The 16,064-nt window shown below is 64.8% G+C and overlaps 1 protein-coding gene across 3 annotated transcripts in view; it reads right to left on the bottom strand.

Annotated features, from left to right (window-relative positions):
• FBXO2 (F-box protein 2) overlaps nt 1–16,064 on the bottom strand; it is a 323,859-nt gene that overhangs the window by 176,240 nt on the left and 131,555 nt on the right. The window contains exon 1 of one of the 3 annotated variants that reach the window (XM_069609927.1): nt 8,126–8,348. The exons of 1 other annotated variant lie outside the window; for it this stretch is intronic. The gene's annotated coding sequence lies outside the window, so the exon portion shown is untranslated. Of the gene's footprint in view, nt 1–8,057; nt 8,079–8,125; nt 8,349–16,064 lie in introns of those variants that run through there. One more of the 3 variants, XM_069609928.1, reaches the window with a different exon arrangement.

Here is a 16,064-nt window from a genome sequence, read left to right as displayed (position 1 = left end):
CTGGGGGGTGGGGGTGGTGGGAGACATGAGTGGGTGCCTGGTGGAGGCTGCCCCTGCACTGCTGGAGGGTGGGGGTGATGGGGGACATGAGTGGGGGCCTGGTGGAGGCTGCCCCTGCACTGCTGGGGGTGGGGGTGATAGGGGACATGAGTGGTGGCCTGGTGGAGGCTGCCCCTGGTGGCTGGGGGGTGGGGGTGGTGGGAGACATGAGTGGGGGCCTGGTGGAGGGTCCCCCTGGATGCTGGGGGGTGGGGGTGCAGGGGGACATGAGTTGGACATGAGTGGGGGCCTGGTGGAGGGTGCCCTGCACTGCTGGGGGGTGGGGGTGGTGGGAGACATGAGTTGGACATGAGTGGGGGCCTGGTGGAGGCTGCCCCTGCACTGCTGGGGGTGGGGGTGATAGGGGACATGAGTGGGGGCCTGGTGAAGGCTGCCCCTGGTGGCTGGGGGGTGGGGGTGGTGGGAGACATGAGTGGGGGCCTGGTGAAGGCTGCCCCTGGTGGCTGGGGGGTGGGGGTGGTGGGAGACATGAGTGGGGGCATGGTGGAGGCTGCCCCTGGTGGCTGGGGGGTGGGGGTGGTGGGAGACATGAGTGGGGGCCTGGTGGAGGCTGCCCCTGCACTGCTGGGGGGTGGGGGTGGTGGGAGACATGAGTGGGGGCCTGGTGGAGGCTGCCCATGGTGGCTGGGGGGTGGGGGTGGTGGGAGACATGAGTGGGGGCCTGGAGGAGGCTGCCCCTGGTGGCTGGGGGGTGGGGGTGGTGGGAGACATGAGTGGGGGCCTGGTGGAGGCTGCCCCTGGTGGCTGGGGGGTGGGGGTGGTGGGAGACATGAGTGGGGGCCTGGTGGTGCTGCCCCTGCACTGCTAGAGGAGGGGGTGGTGGGAGACATGAGTGGGGGCCTGGTGGAGGATGCCCCTGTTGGCTGGGGGGTGGGGGTGGTGGGAGACATGAATGGGGGCCTGGTGGAGGCTGCCCCTGCACTGCTGGGGTGGGGGTGATAGGGGACATGAGTGGGGGCCTGCTGGAGGCTGCCCCTGCACTGCTGGGGGGTGGGGGTGGTGGGAGACATGAGTGGGGGCCTGGTGGAGGCTGCCCCTGGTGGCTGGGGGGTGGGGGTGGTGGGAGACATGAGTGGGGGCCTGGTGGAGGCTGCCCCTGCACTGCTGGGGGGTGGGGGTGGTGGGGGACATGAGTGGGGGCCTGGTGGTGCTGCCCCTGCACTGCTAGGGGGTGGGGGTGATAGGGGACATGAGTGGGGGCCTGGTGGAGGCTGCCCCTGCACTGCTGGGGGTGGGGGTGATAGGGGACATGAGTGGGGGCCTGGTGGTGCTGCCCCTGCACTGCTAGGGGGTGGGGGTGGTGGGAGACATGAGTGGGGGCCTGGTGGAGGCTGCCCCGCACTGCTGGGGGTGGGGGTGATAGGGGACATGAGTGGGGGCCTGGTGGAGGCTGCCCCTGCACTGCTAGGGGGTGGGGGTGGTGGGAGACATGAGTGGGGGCCTGGTGGAGGCTGCCCCTGCACTGCTGGGGGGTGGGGATGGTGGGAGACATGAGTGGGGGCCTGGTGGAGGCTGCCTCTGGTGGCTGGGGGGTGGGGGTGGTGGGAGACATGAGTGGGGGCCTGGTGGATGCTGCCCCTGCACTGCTGGGGGGTGGGGGTGATAGGGGACATGAGTGGGGGCCTGGTGGTGCTGCCCCTGCACTGCTAGGGGGTGGGGGTGGTGGGAGACATGAGTGGGGGCCTGGTGGAGGCTGCCCCTGCACTGCTGGGGGTGGGGGTGATAGGGGACATGAGTGGGGGCCTGGTGGAGGCTGCCCCTGCACTGCTGGGGGTGGGGGTGGTGGGAGACATGAGTGGGGGCCTGGTGGAGGCTGCCCCTGGTGGCTGGGGGGTGGGGGTGGTGGGAGACATGAGTGGGGGCCTGGTGGAGGCTGCCCCTGGTGGCTGGGGGGTGGGGGTGGTGGGAGACATGAGTGGGGGCCTGGTGGAGCCTGCCCCTGCACTGCTGGGGGGGTGGGGGTGATGGGGGACATGAGTGGGGGCCTGGTGGTGCTGCCCCTGCACTGCTAGGGGGTGGGGGTGATAGGGGACATGAGTGGGGGCCTGGTGGAGGCTGCCCCTGCACTGCTGGGGGGTGGGGGTGATAGGGGACATGAGTGGGGGCCTGGTGGTGCTGCCCCTGCACTGCTAGGGGGTGGGGTGGTGGGAGACATGAGTGGGGGCCTGGTGGAGGCTGCCCCTGGTGGCTGGGGGGTGGGGGTGGTGGGAGACATGAGTGGGGGCCTGGTGGAGGCTGCCCCTGCACTGCTGGGGGGTGGGGGGTGATGGGGGACATGAGTGGGGGCCTGGTGGTGCTGCCCCTGCACTGCTAGGGGGTGGGGGTGATAGGGGACATGAGTGGGGGCCTGGTGGAGGCTGCCCCTGCACTGCTGGGGGGTGGGGGTGATAGGGGACATGAGTGGGGGCCTGGTGGTGCTGCCCCTTCACTGCTAAGGGGTGGGGGTGGTGGGAGACATGAGTGGGGGGCCTGGTGGAGGCTGCCCCTGCACTGCTGGGGGTGGGGGTGATAGGGGACATGAGTGGGGGCCTGGTGGAGGCTGCCCCTGGTGGCTGGGGGGTGGGGGTGGTGGGAGACATGAGTGGGGGCCTGGCGGAGGCTGCCCCTGGTGGCTGGGGGGTGGGGGTGGTGGGAGACATGAGTGGGGGCCTGGTGGAGGCTGCCCCTGCACTGCTGGGGGGTGGGGGTGGTGGGAGACATGAGTGGAGGCCTGGTGGAGGCTGCCCATGGTGGCTGGGGGTTCGGGGTGGTGGGAGACATGAGTGGGGGCCTGGTGGAGGCTGCCCCTGGTGGCTGGGGGGTGGGAGTGGTGGGAGTCATGAGTGGGGGCCTGGTGGAGGCTGCCCCTGGTGGCTGGGGGGTGGGGTGGTGGGAGACATGAGTGGGGGCCTGGTGGTGCTGCCCCTGCACTGCTAGGGGGTGGGGGTGGTGGGAGACATGAGTGGGGGCCTGGTGGAGGCTGCCCCTGGTGGCTGGGGGGTGGGGGTGTTGGGAGACATGAGTGGGGGCCTGGTGGAGGCTGCCCCTGCACTGCTGGGGGTGGGGGTGATAGGGGACATGAGTGGGGGCCTGGTGGAGACTGCCCCTGGTGGCTGGGGGGTGGGGGTGGTGGGAGACATGAGTGGGGGCCTGGTGGAGGCTGCCCCTGGTGGCTGGGGGGTGGGGGTGATGGGGGACATGAGTGGGGGCCTGGTGGTGCTGCCCCTGCACTGCTAGGGGGTGGGGGTGGTGGGGAGACATGAGTGGGGGCCTGGTGGAGGCTGCCCCTGGTGGCTGGGGGGTGGTGGTGATGGGGGACATGAGTGGGGGCCTGGTGGTGCTGCCCCTGCACTGCTAGGGGGTGGGGGTGATAGGGGACATGAGTGGGGGCCTGGTGGAGGCTGCCCCTGCACTGATGGGGGGTGGGGGTGATGGGGGACATGAGTGGGGGCCTGGTGGTGTTGCCCCTGCACTGCTAGGGGGTGGGGGTGATAGGAGACATGAGTGGGGGCCTGGTGGAGGCTGCCCCTGCACTGCTGGGGGTGGGGGTGATAGGGGACATGAGTGGGGGCCTGGTGGAGGCTGCCCCTGCACTGCTGGGGGGTGGGGGTGGTGGGAGACATGAGTGGGGGCCTGGTGGAGGCTGCCCCTGGTGGCTGGGGGGTGGGGGTGGTGGGAGACATGAGTGGGGGCCTGGTGGAGGCTGCCCCTGCACTGCTGGGGGGTGGGGGTGATGGGGGACATGAGTGGGGGCCTGGTGGTGCTGCCCCTGCACTGCTAGGGGGTGGGGGTGATAGGGGACATGAGTGGGGGCCTGGTGGAGGCTGCCCCTGCACTGCCGGGGGTGGGGGTGAAAGGGGACATGAGTGGTGGCCTCGTGGAGGCTGCCCCTGGTGGCTGGGGGGTGGGGGTGGTGGGAGACATGAGTGGGGGCCTGGTGGAGGGTGCCCCTGGATGCTGGGGGGTGGGGGTACAGGGGGACATGAGTTGGACATCAGTGGGGGCCTGGTGAAGGGTGCCCTGCACTGCTGGGGGGTGAGGGTTGGTGGGAGACATGAGTTGGACATGAGTGGGGGCCTGGTGGAGGCTGCCCCTGCACTGCTGGGGGTGGGGGTGATAGGGGACATGAGTGGGGGCCTGGTGGTGCTGCCCCTGCACTGCTAGGGGGTGGGGTGATAGGGGACATGAGTGGGGGCCTGGTGGAGGCTGCCCCTGCACTGATGGGGGGTGGGGGTGATGGGGGACATGAGTGGGGGCCTGGTGGTGCTGCCCCTGCACTGCTAGGGGGTGGGGGTGATAGGGGACATGAGTGGGGGCCTGGTGGAGGCTGCCCCTGCACTGATGGGGGGTGGGGGTGATGGGGGACATGAGTGGGGGCCTGGTGGTGCTGCCCCTGCACTGCTAGGGGGTGGGGGTGATAGGAGACATGAGTGGGGGCCTGGTGGAGGCTGCCCCTGCACTGCTGTGGGTGGGGTGATAGGGGACATGAGTGGGGGCCTGGTGGAGGCTGCCCCTGCACTGCTGGGGGGTGGGGGTGGTGGGAGACGGGTGGGGGCCTGGTGGAGGCTGCCCCTGGTGGCTGGGGGGTGGGGGTGGTGGGAGACATGAGTGGGGGCCTGGTGGAGGCTGCCCCTGCACTGCTGGAGGGTGGGGGTGATGGGGGACATGAGTGGGGGCCTGGTGGTGCTGCCCCTGCACTGCTAGGGGGTGGAGGTGATAGGGGACATGAGTGGGGGCCTGGTGGAGGCTGCCCCTGCACTGCTGGGGGTGGGGGTGATAGGGGACATGAGTGGTGGCCTGGTGGAGGCTGCCCCTGGTGGCTGGGGGATGGGGGTGGTGGGAGACATGAGTGGGGGCCTGGTGGAGGGTCCCCCTGGATGCTGGGGGGTGGGGGTGCAGGGGGACATGAGTTGGACATGAGTGGGGGCCTGGTGGAGGGTGCCCTGCACTGCTGGGGGGTGGGGGTGGTGGGAGACATGAGTTGGACATGAGTGGGCGCCTGGTGGAGGCTGCCCCTGCACTGCTGGGGGTGGGGGTGATAGGGGACATGAGTGGGGCCTGGTGGAGGCTGCCCCTGCACTGCTGGGGGGTGGGGGTGGTGGGAGACATGAGTGGGGGCCTGGTGGAGGCTGCCCATGGTGGCTGGGGGGTCGGGGTGGTGGGAGACATGAGTGGGGGCCTGGTGGAGGCTGCCCCTGGTGGCTGGGGGGTGGGGGTGGTGGGAGACATGAGTGGGGGCCTGGTGGAGGCTGCCCCTGGTGGCTGGGGGGTGGGGGTGGTGGGAGACATGAGTGGGGGCCTGGTGGTGCTGCCCCTGCACTGCTAGGGGGTGGGGGTGGTGGGAGACATGAGTGGGGGCCTGGTGGAGGCTGCCCCTGGTGGCTGGGGGGGTGGGGGTGGTGGGAGACATGAGTGGGCGCCTGGTGGTGCTGCCCCTGCACTGCTAGGGGGTGGGGGTGGTGGGAGACATGAGTGGGGGCCTGGTGGAGGCTGCCCCTGGTGGCTGGGGGGTGGGGGTGATGGGAGACATGAGTGGGGGCCTGGTGGAGGCTGCCCCTGCACTGCTGGGGGGTGGGGGTGGTGGGAGACATGAGTGGGGGCCTGGTGGAGGCTGCCCCTGCACTGCTAGGGGGTGGGGGTGGTGGGAGACATGAGTGGGGGCCTGGTGGAGGCTGCCCCACAGTCCTGGGGTGGGGGTGATAGGGGACATGAGTGGGGGCCTGGTGGAGGGTGCCCCACACTGCTGGGGTGGGGGTGGGGGGTGGGAGACATGAGCAGGTGTGCAGGGTAGTCCCCTGTTTTGTGGGCTGCCTGCAGGGGCCGTGGATGGTGTACAGGGAACACCTGTGAGGACCCACCAAGCATAATTGCGTGTGTAACTTCCCGCGCACCCCTGTAATACACGTACCCAGCCAAATCGCATGTGTAACTTCCCGCGCACCCCTGTAATACACGTACCCTGCCAAATCGCGTGTGATAATTCCCGCGTACCCCTGTAATACACGTACCCTGGCTAATCGCGTGTAAAACTTCACGCGTACCCCTATCATACACGTACCCAGCCAAATCGTGTGTGATAATTCCTGCGTACCCCTGTAATACACGTACCCTGGCTAATCGCGTGTAAAACTTCACGCGTACCCCTGTAATACACGTACCCTGGCTATTCGTGTAAAACTTCCTGCGTTACCCCTGTAATACACTTACCCTGGCTAATCGCATGTAAAACTTCCCGCGTACCCCTGATATGAACGTTACCCGCTTTGCGTTTTCTTGTTTGGCAGCCCTGTAAACTGGTCCAGGGTTAGCGCAGTCCTTTGCGATGATTTAGCAATTTTGATGGCTTTTCCTTGCGCGAGGGCGATCTTGGGGGCGTTACTGGCGCTGCTGCAGGGTCGCTGCGATACTCTGCGCCACGGCTGGTTTGGGAGCCTAAAATCCATGAATATGCTGTGAGCGGAAATCGGTTTTGGCGCACGCGCCTGGCGCAGACAATCGCACGCGGACACTCTGCGCCAGCCGCTTGCGACACTTTTCTGCGAAATTCTATGAATTACCCTGTGTGTCAAGCAGTCAACTGTGATTCCGCACCTACGAAACAGCACAGTGCGATGTGACACTGGCTTATCATCAGCAGGGCTTTTTTTTTTTATTGTCCCATGCTAGGGATTCCAACCAGAGCCCTGCTGCTGACAAACCAGTGTTGCGGTGCACTGTGCTGTTTTATAGGTGCACACTTTCTTTTGTTTTATACAACAGACTGTTTGACACATAAAGCGCATATGAATGAAACAAAACGAAATTCGCCACCTAAGTAATAGCACAGTGCAACATGACGCTGGCTAGCCACCGGTGGTGCATGGGTTTGAATCCTAAGTGGTTGGGGGAATGTGAGTCTGGCAGAGCCCTGCCTCGATCAAGGTTTTGAGAGACTACCGGGGCTGAGCCCCACCTAGCCCCGGCCCACCTAAAGCCCTGGGTCCAAACGTCATATGATGACACTTCCGTCATGTCACTGGGGAGTGTCAAGTGTGTGTGATGTCACTTCCACTACCCGTGGACTTTTGGTCATCTGGCATCCCTGTGTATTGATCACTCAAAATGCAATAGTGGTTTTGAGGCATGGTAGAAGCCCTGGCCTTGATTAACTTGGCAATATGTTACTCCCCACTATAGACATCGATAATGATGTTAATATTAGGGGTACTCTGCCAGGTTCGATACATCTTGGTCTGATTACCGGGGTTTGTAAGTCTAGAGGGGACAATACAAAGTGTGAGTATTATCGTCCCATAACGATGCTTAATGTTGATGTAAATTGATGACAGCCATTTTTGCAGTTAGAAGATAAAATAATGAAAGTATTAGAGGACTATTAGGTGATGCAATAGTTGGGATAACGTGCCGTGCGTGCACTCGGTGTCTGATGGCCCAGGCCGGACAGCGTGAGACCAGGAAATCGTGGTGCTTGGTGCTTGCACCTCTCCCTCTCCGCGTATCCCCTCACTCCCGTATCCCCCCACTCCTGGATCCAGCCTGTGCAGACAGCACCAGCAGCTAGGGCTGGTCTGGCCCTCTCTCCATCTCTTGCACACATCCCCCTCTATCCCTTCCGACAGGTGTGCTCTGGGGCCCGGCTCCCCCTGTGCCTTTGGGAGCTATGGGACTGATATTTGCCCAGGATCACCCGAATAAGTGCACAGGTCGCAAGGTTTCACATTAAACACGTTATAAATATAAGCATGGCATTTCCTGGGGTGACGAAGTGAAGGTTAACACATTACAGCATGTAATATCCATGTTTTTGATTCACTCGCATACGATAAGCGAGTGTCCCTACCATAAAATGTTACATGTTCCCGCCAGAAGGCAGAAAAGTAAGGGGTGGATCGGGGAAAGGAAACGGTTGGGCGGGGGATACTCCCAACTAACTGCCTTCAATTCCCAGAATTTGCTCTCCACACCAGTGCACTATAGCCACACCCTAAACTAACTCAAGCTGCTAAACGTCGATTTACCTCGCATTGGGCGCTGTGCAGGATTCTCCCTCGCCTGGGGTTATGTAATGAGCCCCGCCCGTGCTCACCTGTGCTCCTCTGCTCCCGCTTGGGCTGCTAAACTGAGCTCTTCTCTGCGCCCCCTTGGCTCCAGAAATCAGCCCACCTCGCACTTCCGACGTCCAGATGAGTTCCCCTCAGCGCTGCCGCAGTTCGCCCTGATCCCTCCCTGGTCTGCAGCAGGCACTGACTGTGCAGTGCAGCCTCCCTGAGACGTCACCCGCTGGCCGCCCTCCACATCTCTGCAGTGCTCATCCCGTCCACCTCAGGCACGGCGGGCCTGAGTCATCATCTGCTCTGCAGCTCGCTACAACTGCAAGGATGACTTAAAGAGATATGCAATTCGGCAAAGCCAATATGTTGTGGCTGTCATGGTTGCCTATTAATGATGAGTACCACTTACTATGGTCGTTTTATTGATATATCAGATAGGAGCCTTATGGAATTCATTCAACAACTCAGGGGTCGATTCATGGAATTAATGTGTGCCGAAAATTCCCGCGCAGAGGTGCCAAAACGTGCGAATCGCAGGAAAAGTGTGAAAATCGCAGTGCAAGTGCGAAAATCGCAGGAAAACCAGCGCACAGCGATTCATGGAAGTCCGTGCGCGAGAAAAACATTGGATGTGCGCTAAAAATGTGCGCCGCACACGCCGGCGCACAGGTCATCCAACAGCGTGCGCCACGGCCACTGCGAAATCGCACATAGCGCGGCGCACATCACAAAAGTAGGCGGAACACGGGGCGTAAACACTCGGAATGGGGAACAACGCGTGAAAATATGGGCATCACGGGGGAAGTACAGGAGGCAAGTGCGTGGAACGCCCACACGCTCGCCTACAACCCGTATTCATGGAACCGAATAGGGCAAACCAGCGCATGGTCAAAGACGCGCACAGGGCCAAACAAGTACGCCACAAGAAAGCAGGCGGTAGCGCCCCTGCGACTGAAAAAAATGTGCGCCAAAATGTGCGCTAATAAAAAGCACCCATATACAGCCATGATGAATGGGCCATACAGTGGCCCTCTAAGACAAATGAGGTGCAAAGGGGCACCGACAAACACGGAGACCCGCTGGTGTGAAAGATAGCGTGTGCGCGTGTTCCTGGGTGCGCGGGAAGTTCCACACGCGATTAGCCTGGGTACGTGTACTTCGGGGTGCGCGGGAAGTTCCACATGCGATTAGCCTGGGTACGTGTACTACGGAGTGCGCGGGAAGTTCCACACGCGATTGGCCTGGGTAGGTGGGGGTGCGTGGGAAGTTCCACACGCGATTGGCCTGGGTACGTGTACTACGGGGTGCGCGGGAAGTTCCACACGCGAATGGCCTGGCTAGGTGGGGGTGCGCGGGAAGTTCCACACGCGATTTGCCTGGGTACGTGTATTCCGATGTGCGCGGAAGATTCACACGCGATTTCTGCAGGGTACGTGTATTTCGGTGGTGCCGGGGAATGCTACACGTGATTTGGCCATGTGGCTCCCACCAGGTGTTCCCTCTACACCCTCCACGGCCTCTGCAGGCAGCCCACACCACAGGGTACTACCCTTCACCCCTGCTCATGTCCCACAGGCAACCCATCCACCATGGCCATGCCCACCTGCAAACCCACATGTCACCTTGCACTACTGATCACCAACACATGTCTCCCACCAACCCCACCAGGCCCCCACTCATGTCCCCTATTACCCCCACCCCACAGCAGTGCAGGGGCAGCCTCCACCAGGCCCCCACTCATGTCTCCCACCACCCCCACCCCCCAGCAGTGCAGGGGCAGCCCACACCAGGCCCCCACTCATGTCCCCTATTACCCCCACCCCCCAGCCACCAGGGGCAGCCTCCACCAGGCCCCCACTCATGTCTCCCACCACCCCCACCCCCCAGCAGTGCAGGGGCAGCCTCCACCAGGCCCCCACTCATGTCTACCACCACCCCCACCCCCCAGCCACCAGGGGCAGCCTCCACCAGGCCCCCACTCATGTCTCCCACCACCCCCACCCCCAGCAGTGCAGGGGCAGCCTCCACTAGGCCCCCACTCATGTCTCCCACCACCCCCACCCCCAGCCACCAGGGGCAGCCTCCACCAGGACCCCACTCATGCCTACCACCCCCACCCCCCAGCCACCAGGGACAGCCTCCACCAGGCCCCCACTCATGTCTCCCACCACCCCCACCACCCAGCAGTGCAGGGGCAGCCTCCACCAGGCCCCCGCTCATGTCTACCACCACCCCCACCCCCCAGCCACCAGGGGCAGCCTCCACCAGGTCCCCACTCATGTCTACCACCACCCCCACCCCCCAGCCACCAGGGGCAGCCTCCACCAGGCCCCCACTCAGGTCTCCCACCACCCCCACCCCCCAGCAGTGCAGGGGCAGCCTCCACCAGGCCCCCACACATGTCTACCACAACCCCCACCCCCCAGCCATCAGGGGCAGCCTCCACCAGGCCCCCACTCATGTCCCCTATTAACCCCACCCCCCAGCAGTGCAGGGGCAGCCTCCAGAAGGCCCCCACTCATGTCTCCCACCACCCCCATCCCACAGCCACCAGGGGCAGCCTCCACCAGGCCCCCACTCATGTCTCCCACCACCCCCACCCCCTAGCAGTGCAGGGGCAGCCTCCACCAGCCCCCCACTCATGTCTCCCACCACCCCCATGCCCAGCCACCAGGGGCAGCCTCCACCAGGCACCAACTCATGTCTCCCACCCCCCCCCACCCCCCCAGCAGTGCAGGGGCAACCTCCACCAGGCCCCCACTCATGTCTCCCACCACCCCCACCCCCAGCCACGAGGGGCAGCCTCCACCAGGCCCCCACTCATGTCTCCCACCACCCCCACCCCCCAGCAGTGCAGGGGCAGCCTCCACCAGGCCCCCACCCATGTCTCCCACCCCCCCACCCCCCAGCAGTGCAGGGGCAGCCTCCACCAGGACCCCACCCATGTCTACCACCACCCCCACCCCCCAGCCACAATGGGCAGCCTCCAGCAGGCCCCCACTCATGTCTCCCACCACCCCCACCCCCCAGCAGTGCAGGGGCAGCCTCCACCAGGCCCCCACCCATGTCTACCACCACCCCACCCCCCAGCCACCAGGGGCAGCCTCCACCAGGCCCCCACTCATGTCTCTCACCACCCCACCCCCCAGCAATGCAGGGGCAGCCTCCACCAGGCCCCCACCCATGTCTCCCACCACTCCCACCCCCCAGCAGTGCAGGGGCAGCCTCCACCAGGCCCCTACTCATGTCCCCCTGCAACACCACCCCCCAGGAGTGCAGGGGCAGCATCCACCAGGCCCCCACTCATGTCTACCACCACCCCCACCCCCCAGCCACCAGGGGCAGCCTCCACCAGGCCCCCACTCATGTCCCCTATTACCCCCACCCCCCAGCAGTGCAGGGGCAGCCTCCACCAGGCCCCCACTCATGTCTCCCACCACCCCCATCCCACATCCACCAGGGGCAGCCTCCACCAGGCCCCCACTCATGTCTCCCACCACCCCCACCCCCCAGCAGTGCAGGGGCAGCCTCCACCAGGCCCCCACTCATGTCTCCCACCACCCCCATCCCACAGCCACCAGGGGCAGCCTCCACCAGGCCCCCACTCATGTCTCCCACCACCCCCACCCCCAGCAGTGCAGGGGCAGCCTCCACCAGGCCCCCACTCATGTCCCATATTACCCCCACCCCCCAGCAGTGCAGGGGCATCCTCCACCAGGCCCCCACTCATGTCTACCACCACCCCCAGCCCCAGCCACCAGGGGCAGCCTCCACCAGGCCCCCACTCATGTCTACCACCACCCCCACCCCCCAGCCACCAGGGGCAGCTTCCACCAGGCCCCCACTCATGTCCCCTATTACCCCCACCCCCAGCAGTGCAGGGGCAGCCTCCACCAGGCCCCCACCCATGTCTACCACCACCCCCACCCACCAGCCACCAGGGGCAGCCTCCACCAGGCCCCCACTCATGTCTCCCACCACCCCCACCCCCCAGCAGTGCAGGGGCAGCCTCCACCAGGCCCCCACTCATGTCTGCCACCACCCCCACCCCCCAGCAGTGCAGGGGCAGCCTCCACCAGGCCCCCACTCATGTCCCCCTGCACCCCCACCCCCCAGCAGTGCAGGGGCAACCTCCACCAGGCCCCCACTCATGTCTCCCACCACCCCCTACCCCCCAGCAGTCAGGGGCAGCCTCCACCAGGCCCCCACTCATGTCCAACTTATGTCTCCCACCACCCTCACCCCCCAGCCAACAGGGGCAGCCTCTGCCAAGCCCCCACTCATGTCTCCCACCACCCCCACCCCCCCAGCAGTGTAGGGGCAGCCTCCACCAGGCTCCCACTCAGGTCTCCCACCACCCCCACCCCCCAGCAGTGCAGGGGCAGCCTCCACCAGGCCCCCACTCATGTCTCCCACCACCCCCATCCCCCACCAGTGCAGGGGCAGCCTCCACCAGGCCCCCACTCATGTCCCCCTGCACCCCCACCCCCAGCAGTGCAGGGGCAGCCTCCAACAGGCCCCCACTCATGTCTCCCACCACCCCCTACCCCCCCAGCAGTCAGGGGCACCCTCCACCAGGCCCCCACTCATGTCTCCCACCACCCCCACCCCCCAGCAGTGCAGGGGCAGCCTCCACCAGGCCCCCACCCATGTCTACCACCACCACCACCCCCCAGCCACCAGGGCAGCCTCCACCAGGCCCCCACTCATGTCCCCCTGCACCCCCACCCCCCAGCAGTGCAGGGGCAGCCTCCACCAGGCCCCCACTCATGTCTCCCACCACCCCTACCCCCCAGCAGTCAGGGGCACCCTCCACCAGGCCCCCACTCATGTCTCCCACCACCCCCACCCCCCAGCAGTACAGGGGCAGCCTCCACCAGGCCCCCACCCATGTCTACCGCCACCACCACCCCCCAGCCACAAGGGCAGCCTCCACCAGGCCCCCACTCATGTCCCGCTGCACCCCCACCCCCCGGCAGTGCAGGGGCAGCCTCCACCAGGCCCCCACTCATGTCTCACACCACCCCCACCCCCAGCAGTGCAGGGGCAGCCTCCACCAGGCCCCCACTCATGTCCCCCTGCACCCCACCCCCCAGCAGTGCAGGGGCAGCCTCCACCAGGCCCCCACTCATGTCTCCCACCACCCCCTACCCCCAGCAGTCAGGGGCACCCTCCACCAGGCCCCCACTCATGTCCAACTCATGTCTCCCACCGCCCTCACCCCCAGCCACCAAGGGCAGCCTCCACCAGGCCCCCACTGATGTCTCCCACCACCTCCACCCCCCAGCAGTGCAGGGGCAGCCTCCACCAGGCCCCCACTCATGTCTACCACCACCCCACCCCCCAGCCACCAGGGGCAGCCTCCACCAGGCCCCCACTCATGTCCCCTATTACCCCCACCCCCCAGCAGTGCAGGGGCAGCCTCCACCAGGCCCCCACTCATGTCTCCCACCACCCCATCCCACAGCCACCAGGGGCAGCCTCCACCAGGCCCCCACTCATGTCTCCCACCACCCCCAACCCCCAGCAGTGCAGGGGCAGCCTCCACCAGCCCCCCACTCATGTCTCCCACCACCCCCACCCCCCAGCCACCAGGGGCAGCCTCCACCAGGCCCCCACTCATGTCTCCCACCACCCCACCCCCTAACAGTGCAGGGGCAGCCTCCACCAGGCCCCCACTCATGTCTCCCACCACCCCCACCCACCAGCCACCAGGGGCAGCTTCCACCAGGCCCCCACTCATGTCTCCCACCACCCCCCAGCAGTGCAGGGGCAGCCTCCACCAGGCCCCCACCCATGTCTACCACCATTCCCACCCCCCAGCCACCATGGGCAGCCTCCACCAGGCCCCTACTCATGTCTCCCACCACCCCCACCCCAGCAGTGCAGGGGCAGCCTCCACCAGGCCCCCACTCATGTCTACCACCACCCCCACCCCCAGCCACCAGAGGCAGCCTCCACCAGGCCCCCACTCATGTCTCCCACCACCCCCACCCCCACCCCTCAGCCACCATGGGCAGCCTCCACCCGGCCCCCACTCATGTCTCCCACCACCCCCACCCCCCAGCAGTACAGGGGCAGCCTCCACCAGCCCCCCACTCATGTCTCCCACCACCCCCACCCCCCAGCCACCAGGGGCAGCCTCCACCAGGCCCCCACTCATGTCTACCACCACCCCCACCACCCCAGCAGTGCAGGGGCAGCCTCCACCTGGCCCCCACACATGTCTTCCACCACCCCCATCCCCCAGCCGTGCGATTTGCCTGGGTACGTGTACTTCGGGGTGCGCGGGAAGTTCCACACGCGATTGGCCTGGGTATGTGTACCTCGGGGTGCGTGGGACGTTCCACGCGCGATTAGCCTGGGTACGTGTACTTCGGGGTGCGCGTGAACTTCCACACGTGATTTGCCTGGGTACGTGTACTACGGGGTGCGCGGGAAGTTCCACACGCGATTAGCCTGGGTATGTGTACTTCGGGGTGCGCGTGAACTTCCACACGCGATTTGCCTGGTTACTTGTACTACGGGGTGCACGGGAAGTTCCACACACGATTAGCCTGGGTACGTGTACTTCGGGGTGCGCGGGAAGTCCCACACGCGATTGGCCTGGGTACGTGTACTTCGGGGTGCGCGTGAACTTCCACACGCGATTGGGCCTGTGAGAGTGGGGTACATGTATTCCAGGGGTGGGCGGGAATATTTACCCGCAACTGTGCCTGTGAGAGCGTGCTACGTGTGTTCCTGGGGTGGGCGGGAAGATTCACACGTTCGCCTACGACGTGCCAAAAAATGATCCAATCCTGAGACACGTACGCCAGCATGAAGCAGGCGTACGTCGACCCGCGCAGCATAAAGGTGCGCACAAACAACAAACAAGCTCATACGCCAGGATGAATATACCATTCCTAGCAGCAGTGGCTGTGGGTTACCAAAGGAGGAGGAGGAGGATAGTGAGGGCCCGAATTTTCACTCCCAGAACCAGCCTTTTTGGGATGCCTGATGACCAGGTGGATGGGAGGTACAGGTTTCCCCCACACATAACACTGGACCTGGTCAGTGAGTGAGAGGATGACCTCACATCACCCACCCTGTGCTCCCAAGCACTCAGCCCCCTGGAGAAGGTCCTCAATGTACTGCACTTCTTGGCCACAGGATCATTTCAGCGGACAAGTGCCATAGTGGGTGGGGTGTCACAGGCCAGGCAGTCACGCTGCCTACACCAGGTCTTGAACATCATCACTGCATGCCCATCAGTCCGTAGGCACATATACCTGCCCAGGACACCTGCAGAAAGGCAGGCTGCCACCCTCGATTTCTACGGTGTGGCACAATTCCCAAAAGTGCTAGGTGCCACTGACTGCACCCATGTGGCACTACGTCCCCCCAGGGCATCTGAGCACATCTATAGGAACCGCAAGCACTGGCATTCCATCAACATGCAGGTAGTATGTAATGCTAAGGGAATCATCACCTCAGTATATGCCAACTATCCAGGGTCCACCCACGACAGCTTCATTTACCGAATGTCTACCCTAAGCCGGCACCTAGAAGCTGGGCGGCATGGCGATACATGGCTGCTTGGTGAGTATGAATGCCACTGCACATGCATGCATGTCAGATGCAGAGTTATGTCACTACCCCACTAATGATACCCATCACCTCCTCACCAGGGGACAGTGCCTACCCTCTGAGCACCCACATGATGACGCCAATTCGGAACCCCATCACGCCTCCAGAGGTAAGATACAACACAGCCCATATTGCAACCCGGGGCATAGTGGAGCGCACATTCAGAGTGCTCAAGTCACGCTTTCGCTCCCTTGACCGTTCTGGCGGGCAGCTGTTATATGCGCCCCCAGTAGTGTGCAGGATAATAGTGGCAGCATGTGTCCTGCACAATGTTGCAACACGCCGGGGCCTGGCCGTGGACAAGGTGGTGCCCCCACATCCCCAACCACATGCACGCCCGCTGCG

The sequence above is a fragment of the Ambystoma mexicanum genome, chromosome 8, assembly GCF_040938575.1.
Source record: "Ambystoma mexicanum isolate Mex_15411 chromosome 8, UKY_AmexF1_1, whole genome shotgun sequence".
In the NCBI taxonomy this organism is placed as follows: Eukaryota; Metazoa; Chordata; class Amphibia; order Caudata; family Ambystomatidae; genus Ambystoma; species Ambystoma mexicanum.
This window is presented reverse-complemented; position numbering and strand designations above follow the sequence as displayed.